The sequence below is a fragment of the Coffea arabica genome, chromosome 11c (assembly GCF_036785885.1).
Source record: "Coffea arabica cultivar ET-39 chromosome 11c, Coffea Arabica ET-39 HiFi, whole genome shotgun sequence".
NCBI lineage: Eukaryota > Viridiplantae > Streptophyta > Magnoliopsida > Gentianales > Rubiaceae > Coffea > Coffea arabica.
In genome coordinates, this window is record NC_092330.1 from 23,164,943 (window position 1) to 23,177,757 (window position 12,815).

The 12,815-nt window shown below is 43.4% G+C and overlaps 13 pseudogenes; all 13 read left to right on the forward strand.

The window, feature by feature from the left end:
- On the forward strand, window positions 1-118 carry LOC140019137 (5S ribosomal RNA; annotated as a pseudogene).
- Window positions 119-1,042: 924 nt separating this feature from the next.
- On the forward strand, window positions 1,043-1,160 carry LOC140019138 (5S ribosomal RNA; annotated as a pseudogene).
- Window positions 1,161-2,073: 913 nt separating this feature from the next.
- LOC140019139 (5S ribosomal RNA) lies at window positions 2,074-2,191 on the forward strand (annotated as a pseudogene).
- A 924-nt stretch (window positions 2,192-3,115) lies between these two features.
- Window positions 3,116-3,233, forward strand: LOC140019140 (5S ribosomal RNA; annotated as a pseudogene).
- A 924-nt stretch (window positions 3,234-4,157) lies between these two features.
- LOC140018398 (5S ribosomal RNA) lies at window positions 4,158-4,275 on the forward strand (annotated as a pseudogene).
- Window positions 4,276-5,188: 913 nt separating this feature from the next.
- On the forward strand, window positions 5,189-5,306 carry LOC140019141 (5S ribosomal RNA; annotated as a pseudogene).
- Window positions 5,307-6,219: 913 nt separating this feature from the next.
- Window positions 6,220-6,337, forward strand: LOC140019143 (5S ribosomal RNA; annotated as a pseudogene).
- A 924-nt stretch (window positions 6,338-7,261) lies between these two features.
- On the forward strand, window positions 7,262-7,379 carry LOC140018399 (5S ribosomal RNA; annotated as a pseudogene).
- A 913-nt stretch (window positions 7,380-8,292) lies between these two features.
- Window positions 8,293-8,410, forward strand: LOC140018400 (5S ribosomal RNA; annotated as a pseudogene).
- A 913-nt stretch (window positions 8,411-9,323) lies between these two features.
- LOC140019144 (5S ribosomal RNA) lies at window positions 9,324-9,441 on the forward strand (annotated as a pseudogene).
- Window positions 9,442-10,365: 924 nt separating this feature from the next.
- LOC140019145 (5S ribosomal RNA) lies at window positions 10,366-10,483 on the forward strand (annotated as a pseudogene).
- A 925-nt stretch (window positions 10,484-11,408) lies between these two features.
- LOC140018401 (5S ribosomal RNA) lies at window positions 11,409-11,526 on the forward strand (annotated as a pseudogene).
- Window positions 11,527-12,045: 519 nt separating this feature from the next.
- Window positions 12,046-12,163, forward strand: LOC140018402 (5S ribosomal RNA; annotated as a pseudogene).
- Window positions 12,164-12,815: the final 652 nt, after the last annotated feature.

The window sequence follows — 12,815 nt, forward strand, 5'->3', positions numbered from 1 at the left end:
GGGTGCGATCATACCAGCACTAATGCACCGGATCCCATCAGAACTCCGAAGTTAAGCGTGCTTGGGCGACAGTAGTACTAGGATGGGTGACCCTAGGCCTGTCAACGGGTCGGGTCTAGACCCGGATCCGGATCGGATCCCTGAAATTTTTGCGGGTATGGATACGGATTTAATTCCGTTAACCGGATCCGGATCCGTTTTTTCAAACAAAAAAACGGGTCGAATACGGAATATAGTATTCCGACCCGTATTAGACCCGGATCCGGATATAAATGATTTAATAATTTATAAAAAAAATATATTATCAATATACTTTGATTAGGATGATGTATTTGAGTAAAATCAATTTGATTTATTTTCTTATTTGGTTTTTTCTTTGCATTAGCTAGAAATTTGTTTACAAATATATCTTTTTCTCTTTTTGTTAGAAATTATAAATTTTGGCAAATTTGTTCGGGTAGACCCGACCCGGATCCGAGACTCGCCGGGTCCGGATCCGGAACACAGAATAAAAGACCCGTCGGGTAAACGGGTCGGATCCGGGTCCGGGTCCGGAATAATGAATTCCGGCCCGGACCCGGCCCGTTGACACCCCTAGGTGACCCCCTGGGAAATACTCGTGTTGCACCCCTCCCTTTTTTGTTTCGAAATCCAAATTTCCCCTTCGTTCTTTATGCTGTAGTAATTTAGCTCCGTCGGAACGATTGCTTTTTATTTTGCTTCTCATCGAAGCATGAAGGCGGATCTGAAGGCGCGAGACAAGTCAGGAACGATACGGCTGGATCGAAGCCCGGATCGTCGGTCAAAGTTGTCGGCGCAAATGTATAAGCGCAAGCGTGAAGGATCACTTTCAGGATAATTGAGAGTTGTGCGACGAGGGAAAAAAAAGGTGCAAAGCAACAAGAAAAAAATATAAAAGTAAATAAATAAAAGGATGAGAGGAAATTCATGAACTGACGCTTAGAATGAATTCGGGTCCAGAAAAGCCAAACTGCTTCACAGGACGTGGCAGTTTAAAAGAATAAAGCGAAAGGAACATGGCGGGTGCGATCATACCAGCACTAATGCACCGGATCCCATCAGAACTCCGAAGTTAAGCGTGCTTGGGCGACAGTAGTACTAGGATGGGTGACCCTAGGCCTGTCAACGGGTCGGGTCTAGACCCGGATCCGGATCGGATCCCTAAAATTTTTGCGGGTATGGGTAGGGATTTAATTCCGTTATCCGGATCCGGATCCGTTTTTTCAAACAAAAAAACGGGTCGGATACGGAATATAGTATTCCGACCCGTATTAGACCCGCATCCGGATATAAATGATTTAATAATTTATAAAAAATATATATTATCAATATAATTTGATTAGGATGATGTATTTGAGTAAAATCAATTTGATTTATTTTCTTATTTGGTTTTTTCTTTGCATTAGCTAGAAATTTGTTTACAAATATATCTTTTTCTCTTTTTTGTTAGAAATTATAAATTTTGGCAAATTTGTTCGGGTAGACCCGACCCGGATCCGAGACTCGCCGGGTCCGGATCCGGAACACAGAATAAAAGACCCGTCGGGTAAACCGGTCGGATCCGGAATAATGAATTCCGGCCCGGACCCGGCCCGTTGACACCCCTAGGTGACCCCCTGGGAAATCCTCGTGTTGCACCCCTCCCTTTTTTGTTTCGAAATCCAAATTTCCCCTTCGTTCTTTATGCTGTAGTAATTTAGCTCCGTCGGAACGATTGCTTTTTATTTTGCTTCTCATCGAAGCATGAAGGCGGATCTGAAGGCGCGAGACAAGTCAGGAACGGTACGGCTGGATCGAAGCCCGGATCGTCGGTCAAAGTTGTCGGCGCAAATGTATAAGCGCAAGCGTGAAGGATCACTTTCAGGATAATTGAGAGTTGTGCGACGAGGGAAAAAAAAGGTGCAAAGCAACAAGAAAAAAATATAAAAGTAAATAAATAAAAGGATGAGAGGAAATTCATGAACTGACGCTTAGAATGAATTCGGGTCCAGAAAAGCCAAACTGCTTCACAGGACGTGGCAGTTTAAAAGAATAAAGCGAAAGGAACATGGCGGGTGCGATCATACCAGCACTAATGCACCGGATCCCATCAGAACTCCGAAGTTAAGCGTGCTTGGGCGACAGTAGTACTAGGATGGGTGACCCTAGGCCTGTCAACGGGTCGGGTCTAGACCCGGATCCGGATCGGATCCCTGAAATTTTTGCGGGTATGGGTACGGATTTAATTCCGTTAACCGGATCCGGATCCGTTTTTTCAAACAAAAAAACGGGTCGAATACGGAATATAGTATTCCGACCCGTATTAGACCCGCATCCGGATATAAATGATTTAATAATTTATAAAAAAAATATATTATCAATATAATTTGATTAGGATGATGTATTTGAGTAAAATCAATTTGATTTATTTTCTTATTTGGTTTTTTCTTTGCATTAGTTAGAAATTTGTTTACAAATATATCTTTTTCTCTTTTTGTTAGAAATTATAAATTTTGGCAAATTTGTTCGGGTAGACCCGACCCGGATCCGAGACTCGCCGGGTCCGGATCCGGAACACAGAATAAAAGACCCGTCGGGTAAACGGGTCGGATCCGGGTCCGGGTCCGGAATAATGAATTCCGGCCCGGACCCGGCCCGTTGACACCCCTAGGTGACCCCCTGGGAAATCCTCGTGTTGCACCCCTCCCTTTTTTGTTTCGAAATCCAAATTTCCCCTTCGTTCTTTATGCTGTAGTAATTTAGCTCCGTCGGAACGATTGCTTTTTATTTTGCTTCTCATCGAAGCATGAAGGCGGATCTGAAGGCGCGAGACAAGTCAGGAACGGTACGGCTGGATCGAAGCCCGGATCGTCGGTCAAAGTTGTCGGCGCAAATGTATAAGCGCAAGCGTGAAGGATCACTTTCAGGATAATTGAGAGTTGTGCGACGAGGGAAAAAAAAGGTGCAAAGCAACAAGAAAAAAATATAAAAGTAAATAAATAAAAGGATGAGAGGAAATTCATGAACTGACGCTTAGAATGAATTCGGGTCCAGAAAAGCCAAACTGCTTCACAGGACGTGGCAGTTTAAAAGAATAAAGCGAAAGGAACATGGCGGGTGCGATCATACCAGCACTAATGCACCGGATCCCATCAGAACTCCGAAGTTAAGCGTGCTTGGGCGACAGTAGTACTAGGATGGGTGACCCTAGGCCTGTCAACGGGTCGGGTCTAGACCCGGATCCGGATCGGATCCCTGAAATTTTTGCGGGTATGGGTAGGGATTTAATTCCGTTATCCGGATCCGGATCCGTTTTTTCAAACAAAAAAACGGGTCGGATACGGAATATAGTATTCCGACCCGTATTAGACCCGCATCCGGATATAAATGATTTAATAATTTATAAAAAAAATATATTATCAATATAATTTGATTAGGATGATGTATTTGAGTAAAATCAATTTGATTTATTTTCTTATTTGGTTTTTTCTTTGCATTAGTTAGAAATTTGTTTACAAATATATCTTTTTCTCTTTTTGTTAGAAATTATAAATTTTGGCAAATTTGTTCGGGTAGACCCGACCCGGATCCGAGACTCGCCGGGTCCGGATCCGGAACACCGAATAAAAGACCCGTCGGGTAAACGGGTCGGATCCGGGTCCGGGTCCAGAATAATGAATTCCGGCCCGGACCCGGCACGTTGACACCCCTAGGTGACCCCCTGGGAAATCCTCGTGTTGCACCCCTCCCTTTTTTGTTTCGAAATCCAAATTTCCCCTTCGTTCTTTATGCTGTAGTAATTTAGCTCCGTCGGAACGATTGCTTTATATTTTGCTTTTTATCGAAGCATGAACGCGGATCTGAAGGCGCGAGACAAGTCAGGAACGGTACGGCTGGATCGAAGCCCGGATCGTCGGTCAAAGTTGTCGGCGCAAATGTATAAGCGCAAGCGTGAAGGATCACTTTCAGGATAATTGAGAGTTGTGCGACGAGGGAAAAAAAAGGTGCAAAGCAACAAGAAAAAAATATAAAAGTAAATAAATAAAAGGATGAGAGGAAATTCATGAACTGACGCTTAGAATGAATTCGGGTCCAGAAAAGCCAAACTGCTTCACAGGACGTGGCAGTTTAAAAGAATAAAGCGAAAGAAACATGGCGGGTGCGATCATACCAGCACTAATGCACCGGATCCCATCAGAACTCCGAAGTTAAGCGTGCTTGGGCGACAGTAGTACTAGGATGGGTGACCCTAGGCCGGTCAACGGGTCGGGTCTACACCCGGATCCGGATCGGATCCCTGAAATTTTTGCGGGTATGGGTAGGGATTTAATTCCGTTATCCGGATCCGGATCCGTTTTTTCAAACAAAAAAACGGGTCGGATACGGAATATAGTATTCCGACCCGTATTAGACCCGGATCCGGAAATAAATGATTTAATAATTTATAAAAAATATATATTATCAATATAATTTGATTAGGATGATGTATTTGAGTAAAATCAATTTGATTTATTTTCTTATTTGGTTTTTTCTTTGCATTAGCTAGAAATTTGTTTACAAATATATCTTTTTCTCTTTTTTGTTAGAAATTATAAATTTTGGCAAATTTGTTCGGGTAGACCCGACCCGGATCCGAGACTCGCCGGGTCCGGATCCGGAACACAGAATAAAAGACCCGTCGGGTAAACCGGTCGGATCCGGAATAATGAATTCCGGCCCGGACCCGGCCCGTTGACACCCCTAGGTGACCCCCTGGGAAATCCTCGTGTTGCACCCCTCCCTTTTTTGTTTCGAAATCCAAATTTCCCCTTCGTTCTTTATGCTGTAGTAATTTAGCTCCGTCGGAACGATTGCTTTTTATTTTGCTTCTCATCGAAGCATGAAGGCGGATCTGAAGGCGCGAGACAAGTCAGGAACGGTACGGCTGGATCGAAGCCCGGATCGTCGGTCAAAGTTGTCGGCGCAAATGTATAAGCGCAAGCGTGAAGGATCACTTTCAGGATAATTGAGAGTTGTGCGACGAGGGAAAAAAAAGGTGCAAAGCAACAAGAAAAAAATATAAAAGTAAATAAATAAAAGGATGAGAGGAAATTCATGAACTGACGCTTAGAATGAATTCGGGTCCAGAAAAGCCAAACTGCTTCACAGGACGTGGCAGTTTAAAAGAATAAAGCGAAAGGAACATGGCGGGTGCGATCATACCAGCACTAATGCACCGGATCCCATCAGAACTCCGAAGTTAAGCGTGCTTGGGCGACAGTAGTACTAGGATGGGTGACCCTAGGCCTGTCAACGGGTCGGGTCTAGACCCGGATCCGGATCGGATCCCTAAAATTTTTGCGGGTATGGGTAGGGATTTAATTCCGTTATCCGGATCCGGATCCGTTTTTTCAAACAAAAAAACGGGTCGGATACGGAATATAGTATTCCGACCCGTATTAGACCCGGATCCGGAAATAAATGATTTAATAATTTATAAAAAATATATATTATCAATATAATTTGATTAGGATGATGTATTTGAGTAAAATCAATTTGATTTATTTTCTTATTTGGTTTTTTCTTTGCATTAGCTAGAAATTTGTTTACAAATATATCTTTTTCTCTTTTTTGTTAGAAATTATAAATTTTGGCAAATTTGTTCGGGTAGACCCGACCCGGATCCGAGACTCGCCGGGTCCGGATCCGGAACACAGAATAAAAGACCCGTCGGGTAAACCGGTCGGATCCGGAATAATGAATTCCGGCCCGGACCCGGCCCGTTGACACCCCTAGGTGACCCCCTGGGAAATCCTCGTGTTGCACCCCTCCCTTTTTTGTTTCGAAATCCAAATTTCCCCTTCGTTCTTTATGCTGTAGTAATTTAGCTCCGTCGGAACGATTGCTTTTTATTTTGCTTCTCATCGAAGCATGAAGGCGGATCTGAAGGCGCGAGACAAGTCAGGAACGGTACGGCTGGATCGAAGCCCGGATCGTCGGTCAAAGTTGTCGGCGCAAATGTATAAGCGCAAGCGTGAAGGATCACTTTCAGGATAATTGAGAGTTGTGCGACGAGGGAAAAAAAAGGTGCAAAGCAACAAGAAAAAAATATAAAAGTAAATAAATAAAAGGATGAGAGGAAATTCATGAACTGACGCTTAGAATGAATTCGGGTCCAGAAAAGCCAAACTGCTTCACAGGACGTGGCAGTTTAAAAGAATAAAGCGAAAGGAACATGGCGGGTGCGATCATACCAGCACTAATGCACCGGATCCCATCAGAACTCCGAAGTTAAGCGTGCTTGGGCGACAGTAGTACTAGGATGGGTGACCCTAGGCCTGTCAACGGGTCGGGTCTAGACCCGGATCCGGATCGGATCCCTGAAATTTTTGCGGGTATGGGTACGGATTTAATTCCGTTAACCGGATCCGGATCCGTTTTTTCAAACAAAAAAACGGGTCGAATACGGAATATAGTATTCCGACCCGTATTAGACCCGGATCCGGATATAAATGATTTAATAATTTATAAAAAAAATATATTATCAATATAATTTGATTAGGATGATGTATTTGAGTAAAATCAATTTGATTTATTTTCTTATTTGGTTTTTTCTTTGCATTAGTTAGAAATTTGTTTACAAATATATCTTTTTCTCTTTTTGTTAGAAATTATAAATTTTGGCAAATTTGTTCGGGTAGACCCGACCCGGATCCGAGACTCGCCGGGTCCGGATCCGGAACACAGAATAAAAGACCCGTCGGGTAAACGGGTCGGATCCGGGTCCGGGTCCGGAATAATGAATTCCGGCCCGGACCCGGCCCGTTGACACCCCTAGGTGACCCCCTGGGAAATCCTCGTGTTGCACCCCTCCCTTTTTTGTTTCGAAATCCAAATTTCCCCTTCGTTCTTTATGCTGTAGTAATTTAGCTCCGTCGGAACGATTGCTTTTTATTTTGCTTCTCATCGAAGCATGAAGGCGGATCTGAAGGCGCGAGACAAGTCAGGAACGGTACGGCTGGATCGAAGCCCGGATCGTCGGTCAAAGTTGTCGGCGCAAATGTATAAGCGCAAGCGTGAAGGATCACTTTCAGGATAATTGAGAGTTGTGCGACGAGGGAAAAAAAAGGTGCAAAGCAACAAGAAAAAAATATAAAAGTAAATAAATAAAAGGATGAGAGGAAATTCATGAACTGACGCTTAGAATGAATTCGGGTCCAGAAAAGCCAAACTGCTTCACAGGACGTGGCAGTTTAAAAGAATAAAGCGAAAGGAACATGGCGGGTGCGATCATACCAGCACTAATGCACCGGATCCCATCAGAACTCCGAAGTTAAGCGTGCTTGGGCGACAGTAGTACTAGGATGGGTGACCCTAGGCCGGTCAACGGGTCGGGTCTACACCCGGATCCGGATCGGATCCCTGAAATTTTTGCGGGTATGGGTAGGGATTTAATTCCGTTATCCGGATCCGGATCCGTTTTTTCAAACAAAAAAACGGGTCGGATACGGAATATAGTATTCCGACCCGTATTAGACCCGGATCCGGAAATAAATGATTTAATAATTTATAAAAAATATATATTATCAATATAATTTGATTAGGATGATGTATTTGAGTAAAATCAATTTGATTTATTTTCTTATTTGGTTTTTTCTTTGCATTAGCTAGAAATTTGTTTACAAATATATCTTTTTCTCTTTTTTGTTAGAAATTATAAATTTTGGCAAATTTGTTCGGGTAGACCCGACCCGGATCCGAGACTCGCCGGGTCCGGATCCGGAACACAGAATAAAAGACCCGTCGGGTAAACCGGTCGGATCCGGAATAATGAATTCCGGCCCGGACCCGGCCCGTTGACACCCCTAGGTGACCCCCTGGGAAATCCTCGTGTTGCACCCCTCCCTTTTTTGTTTCGAAATCCAAATTTCCCCTTCGTTCTTTATGCTGTAGTAATTTAGCTCCGTCGGAACGATTGCTTTATATTTTGCTTTTTATCGAAGCATGAACGCGGATCTGAAGGCGCGAGACAAGTCAGGAACGGTACGGCTGGATCGAAGCCCGGATCGTCGGTCAAAGTTGTCGGCGCAAATGTATAAGCGCAAGCGTGAAGGATCACTTTCAGGATAATTGAGAGTTGTGCGACGAGGGAAAAAAAAGGTGCAAAGCAACAAGAAAAAAATATAAAAGTAAATAAATAAAAGGATGAGAGGAAATTCATGAACTGACGCTTAGAATGAATTCGGGTCCAGAAAAGCCAAACTGCTTCACAGGACGTGGCAGTTTAAAAGAATAAAGCGAAAGAAACATGGCGGGTGCGATCATACCAGCACTAATGCACCGGATCCCATCAGAACTCCGAAGTTAAGCGTGCTTGGGCGACAGTAGTACTAGGATGGGTGACCCTAGGCCGGTCAACGGGTCGGGTCTACACCCGGATCCGGATCGGATCCCTGAAATTTTTGCGGGTATGGGTAGGGATTTAATTCCGTTATCCGGATCCGGATCCGTTTTTTCAAACAAAAAAACGGGTCGGATACGGAATATAGTATTCCGACCCGTATTAGACCCGGATCCGGAAATAAATGATTTAATAATTTATAAAAAATATATATTATCAATATAATTTGATTAGGATGATGTATTTGAGTAAAATCAATTTGATTTATTTTCTTATTTGGTTTTTTCTTTGCATTAGCTAGAAATTTGTTTACAAATATATCTTTTTCTCTTTTTTGTTAGAAATTATAAATTTTGGCAAATTTGTTCGGGTAGACCCGACCCGGATCCGAGACTCGCCGAGTCCGGATCCGGAACACAGAATAAAAGACCCGTCGGGTAAACCGGTCGGATCCGGAATAATGAATTCCGGCCCGGACCCGGCCCGTTGACACCCCTAGGTGACCCCCTGGGAAATCCTCGTGTTGCACCCCTCCCTTTTTTGTTTCGAAATCCAAATTTCCCCTTCGTTCTTTATGCTGTAGTAATTTAGCTCCGTCGGAACGATTGCTTTTTATTTTGCTTCTCATCGAAGCATGAAGGCGGATCTGAAGGCGCGAGACAAGTCAGGAACGGTACGGCTGGATCGAAGCCCGGATCGTCGGTCAAAGTTGTCGGCGCAAATGTATAAGCGCAAGCGTGAAGGATCACTTTCAGGATAATTGAGAGTTGTGCGACGAGGGAAAAAAAAGGTGCAAAGCAACAAGAAAAAAATATAAAAGTAAATAAATAAAAGGATGAGAGGAAATTCATGAACTGACGCTTAGAATGAATTCGGGTCCAGAAAAGCCAAACTGCTTCACAGGACGTGGCAGTTTAAAAGAATAAAGCGAAAGGAACATGGCGGGTGCGATCATACCAGCACTAATGCACCGGATCCCATCAGAACTCCGAAGTTAAGCGTGCTTGGGCGACAGTAGTACTAGGATGGGTGACCCTAGGCCTGTCAACGGGTCGGGTCTAGACCCGGATCCGGATCGGATCCCTGAAATTTTTGCGGGTATGGGTACGGATTTAATTCCGTTAACCGGATCCGGATCCGTTTTTTCAAACAAAAAAACGGGTCGAATACGGAATATAGTATTCCGACCCGTATTAGACCCGGATCCGGATATAAATGATTTAATAATTTATAAAAAAAATATATTATCAATATAATTTGATTAGGATGATGTATTTGAGTAAAATCAATTTGATTTATTTTCTTATTTGGTTTTTTCTTTGCATTAGTTAGAAATTTGTTTACAAATATATCTTTTTCTCTTTTTGTTAGAAATTATAAATTTTGGCAAATTTGTTCGGGTAGACCCGACCCGGATCCGAGACTCGCCGGGTCCGGATCCGGAACACAGAATAAAAGACCCGTCGGGTAAACGGGTCGGATCCGGGTCCGGGTCCGGAATAATGAATTCCGGCCCGGACCCGGCCCGTTGACACCCCTAGGTGACCCCCTGGGAAATCCTCGTGTTGCACCCCTCCCTTTTTTGTTTCGAAATCCAAATTTCCCCTTCGTTCTTTATGCTGTAGTAATTTAGCTCCGTCGGAACGATTGCTTTTTATTTTGCTTCTCATCGAAGCATGAAGGCGGATCTGAAGGCGCGAGACAAGTCAGGAACGGTACGGCTGGATCGAAGCCCGGATCGTCGGTCAAAGTTGTCGGCGCAAATGTATAAGCGCAAGCGTGAAGGATCACTTTCAGGATAATTGAGAGTTGTGCGACGAGGGAAAAAAAAGGTGCAAAGCAACAAGAAAAAAATATAAAAGTAAATAAATAAAAGGATGAGAGGAAATTCATGAACTGATGCTTAGAATGAATTCGGGTCCAGAAAAGCCAAACTGCTTCACAGGACGTGGCAGTTTAAAAGAATAAAGCGAAAGGAACATGGCGGGTGCGATCATACCAGCACTAATGCACCGGATCCCATCAGAACTCCGAAGTTAAGCGTGCTTGGGCGACAGTAGTACTAGGATGGGTGACCCTAGGCCTGTCAACGGGTCGGGTCTAGACCCGGATCCGGATCGGATCCCTAAAATTTTTGCGGGTATGGGTAGGGATTTAATTCCGTTATCCGGATCCGGATCCGTTTTTTCAAACAAAAAAACGGGTCGGATACGGAATATAGTATTCCGACCCGTATTAGACCCGCATCCGGATATAAATGATTTAATAATTTATAAAAAATATATATTATCAATATAATTTGATTAGGATGATGTATTTGAGTAAAATCAATTTGATTTATTTTCTTATTTGGTTTTTTCTTTGCATTAGTTAGAAATTAGTTTACAAATATATCTTTTTCTCTTTTTTGTTAGAAATTATAAATTTTGGCAAATTTGTTCGGGTAGACCCGACCCGGATCCGAGACTCGCCGGGTCCGGATCCGGAACACCGAATAAAAGACCCGTCGGGTAAACGGGTCGGATCCGGGTCCGGGTCCGGAATAATGAATTCCGGCCCGGACCCGGCCCGTTGACACCCCTAGGTGACCCCCTGGGAAATCCTCGTGTTGCACCCCTCCCTTTTTTGTTTCGAAATCCAAATTTCCCCTTCGTTCTTTATGCTGTAGTAATTTAGCTCCGTCGGAACGATTGCTTTTTATTTTGCTTCTCATCGAAGCATGAAGGCGGATCTGAAGGCGCGAGACAAGTCAGGAACGGTACGGCTGGATCGAAGCCCGGATCGTCGGTCAAAGTTGTCGGCGCAAATGTATAAGCGCAAGCGTGAAGGATCACTTTCAGGATAATTGAGAGTTGTGCGACGAGGGAAAAAAAAGGTGCAAAGCAACAAGAAAAAAATATAAAAGTAAATAAATAAAAGGATGAGAGGAAATTCATGAACTGACGCTTAGAATGAATTCGGGTCCAGAAAAGCCAAACTGCTTCACAGGACGTGGCAGTTTAAAAGAATAAAGCGAAAGGAACATGGCGGGTGCGATCATACCAGCACTAATGCACCGGATCCCATCAGAACTCCGAAGTTAAGCGTGCTTGGGCGACAGTAGTACTAGGATGGGTGACCCTAGGCCGGTCAACGGGTCGGGTCTACACCCGGATCCGGATCGGATCCCTGAAATTTTTGCGGGTATGGGTAGGGATTTAATTCCGTTATCCGGATCCGGATCCGTTTTTTCAAACAAAAAAACGGGTCGGATACGGAATATAGTATTCCGACCCGTATTAGACCCGGATCCGGAAATAAATGATTTAATAATTTATAAAAAATATATATTATCAATATAATTTGATTAGGATGATGTATTTGAGTAAAATCAATTTGATTTATTTTCTTATTTGGTTTTTTCTTTGCATTAGCTAGAAATTTGTTTACAAATATATGCGCAAATGTATAAGCGCAAGCGTGAAGGATCACTTTCAGGATAATTGAGAGTTGTGCGACGAGGGAAAAAAAAGGTGCAAAGCAACAAGAAAAAAATATAAAAGTAAATAAATAAAAGGATGAGAGGAAATTCATGAACTGACGCTTAGAATGAATTCGGGTCCAGAAAAGCCAAACTGCTTCACAGGACGTGGCAGTTTAAAAGAATAAAGCGAAAGAAACATGGCGGGTGCGATCATACCAGCACTAATGCACCGGATCCCATCAGAACTCCGAAGTTAAGCGTGCTTGGGCGACAGTAGTACTAGGATGGGTGACCCTAGGCCGGTCAACGGGTCGGGTCTACACCCGGATCCGGATCGGATCCCTGAAATTTTTGCGGGTATGGGTAGGGATTTAATTCCGTTATCCGGATCCGGATCCGTTTTTTCAAACAAAAAAACGGGTCGGATACGGAATATAGTATTCCGACCCGTATTAGACCCGGATCCGGAAATAAATGATTTAATAATTTATAAAAAATATATATTATCAATATAATTTGATTAGGATGATGTATTTGAGTAAAATCAATTTGATTTATTTTCTTATTTGGTTTTTTCTTTGCATTAGCTAGAAATTTGTTTACAAATATATCTTTTTCTCTTTTTTGTTAGAAATTATAAATTTTGGCAAATTTGTTCGGGTAGACCCGACCCGGATCCGAGACTCGCCGGGTCCGGATCCGGAACACAGAATAAAAGACCCGTCGGGTAAACCGGTCGGATCCGGAATAATGAATTCCGGCCCGGACCCGGCCCGTTGACACCCCTAGGTGACCCCCTGGGAAATCCTCGTGTTGCACCCCTCCCTTTTTTGTTTCGAAATCCAAATTTCCCCTTCGTTCTTTATGCTGTAGTAATTTAGCTCCGTCGGAACGATTGCTTTTTATTTTGCTTCTCATCGAAGCATGAAGGCGGATCTGAAGGCGCGAGACAAGTCAGGAACGGTACGGCTG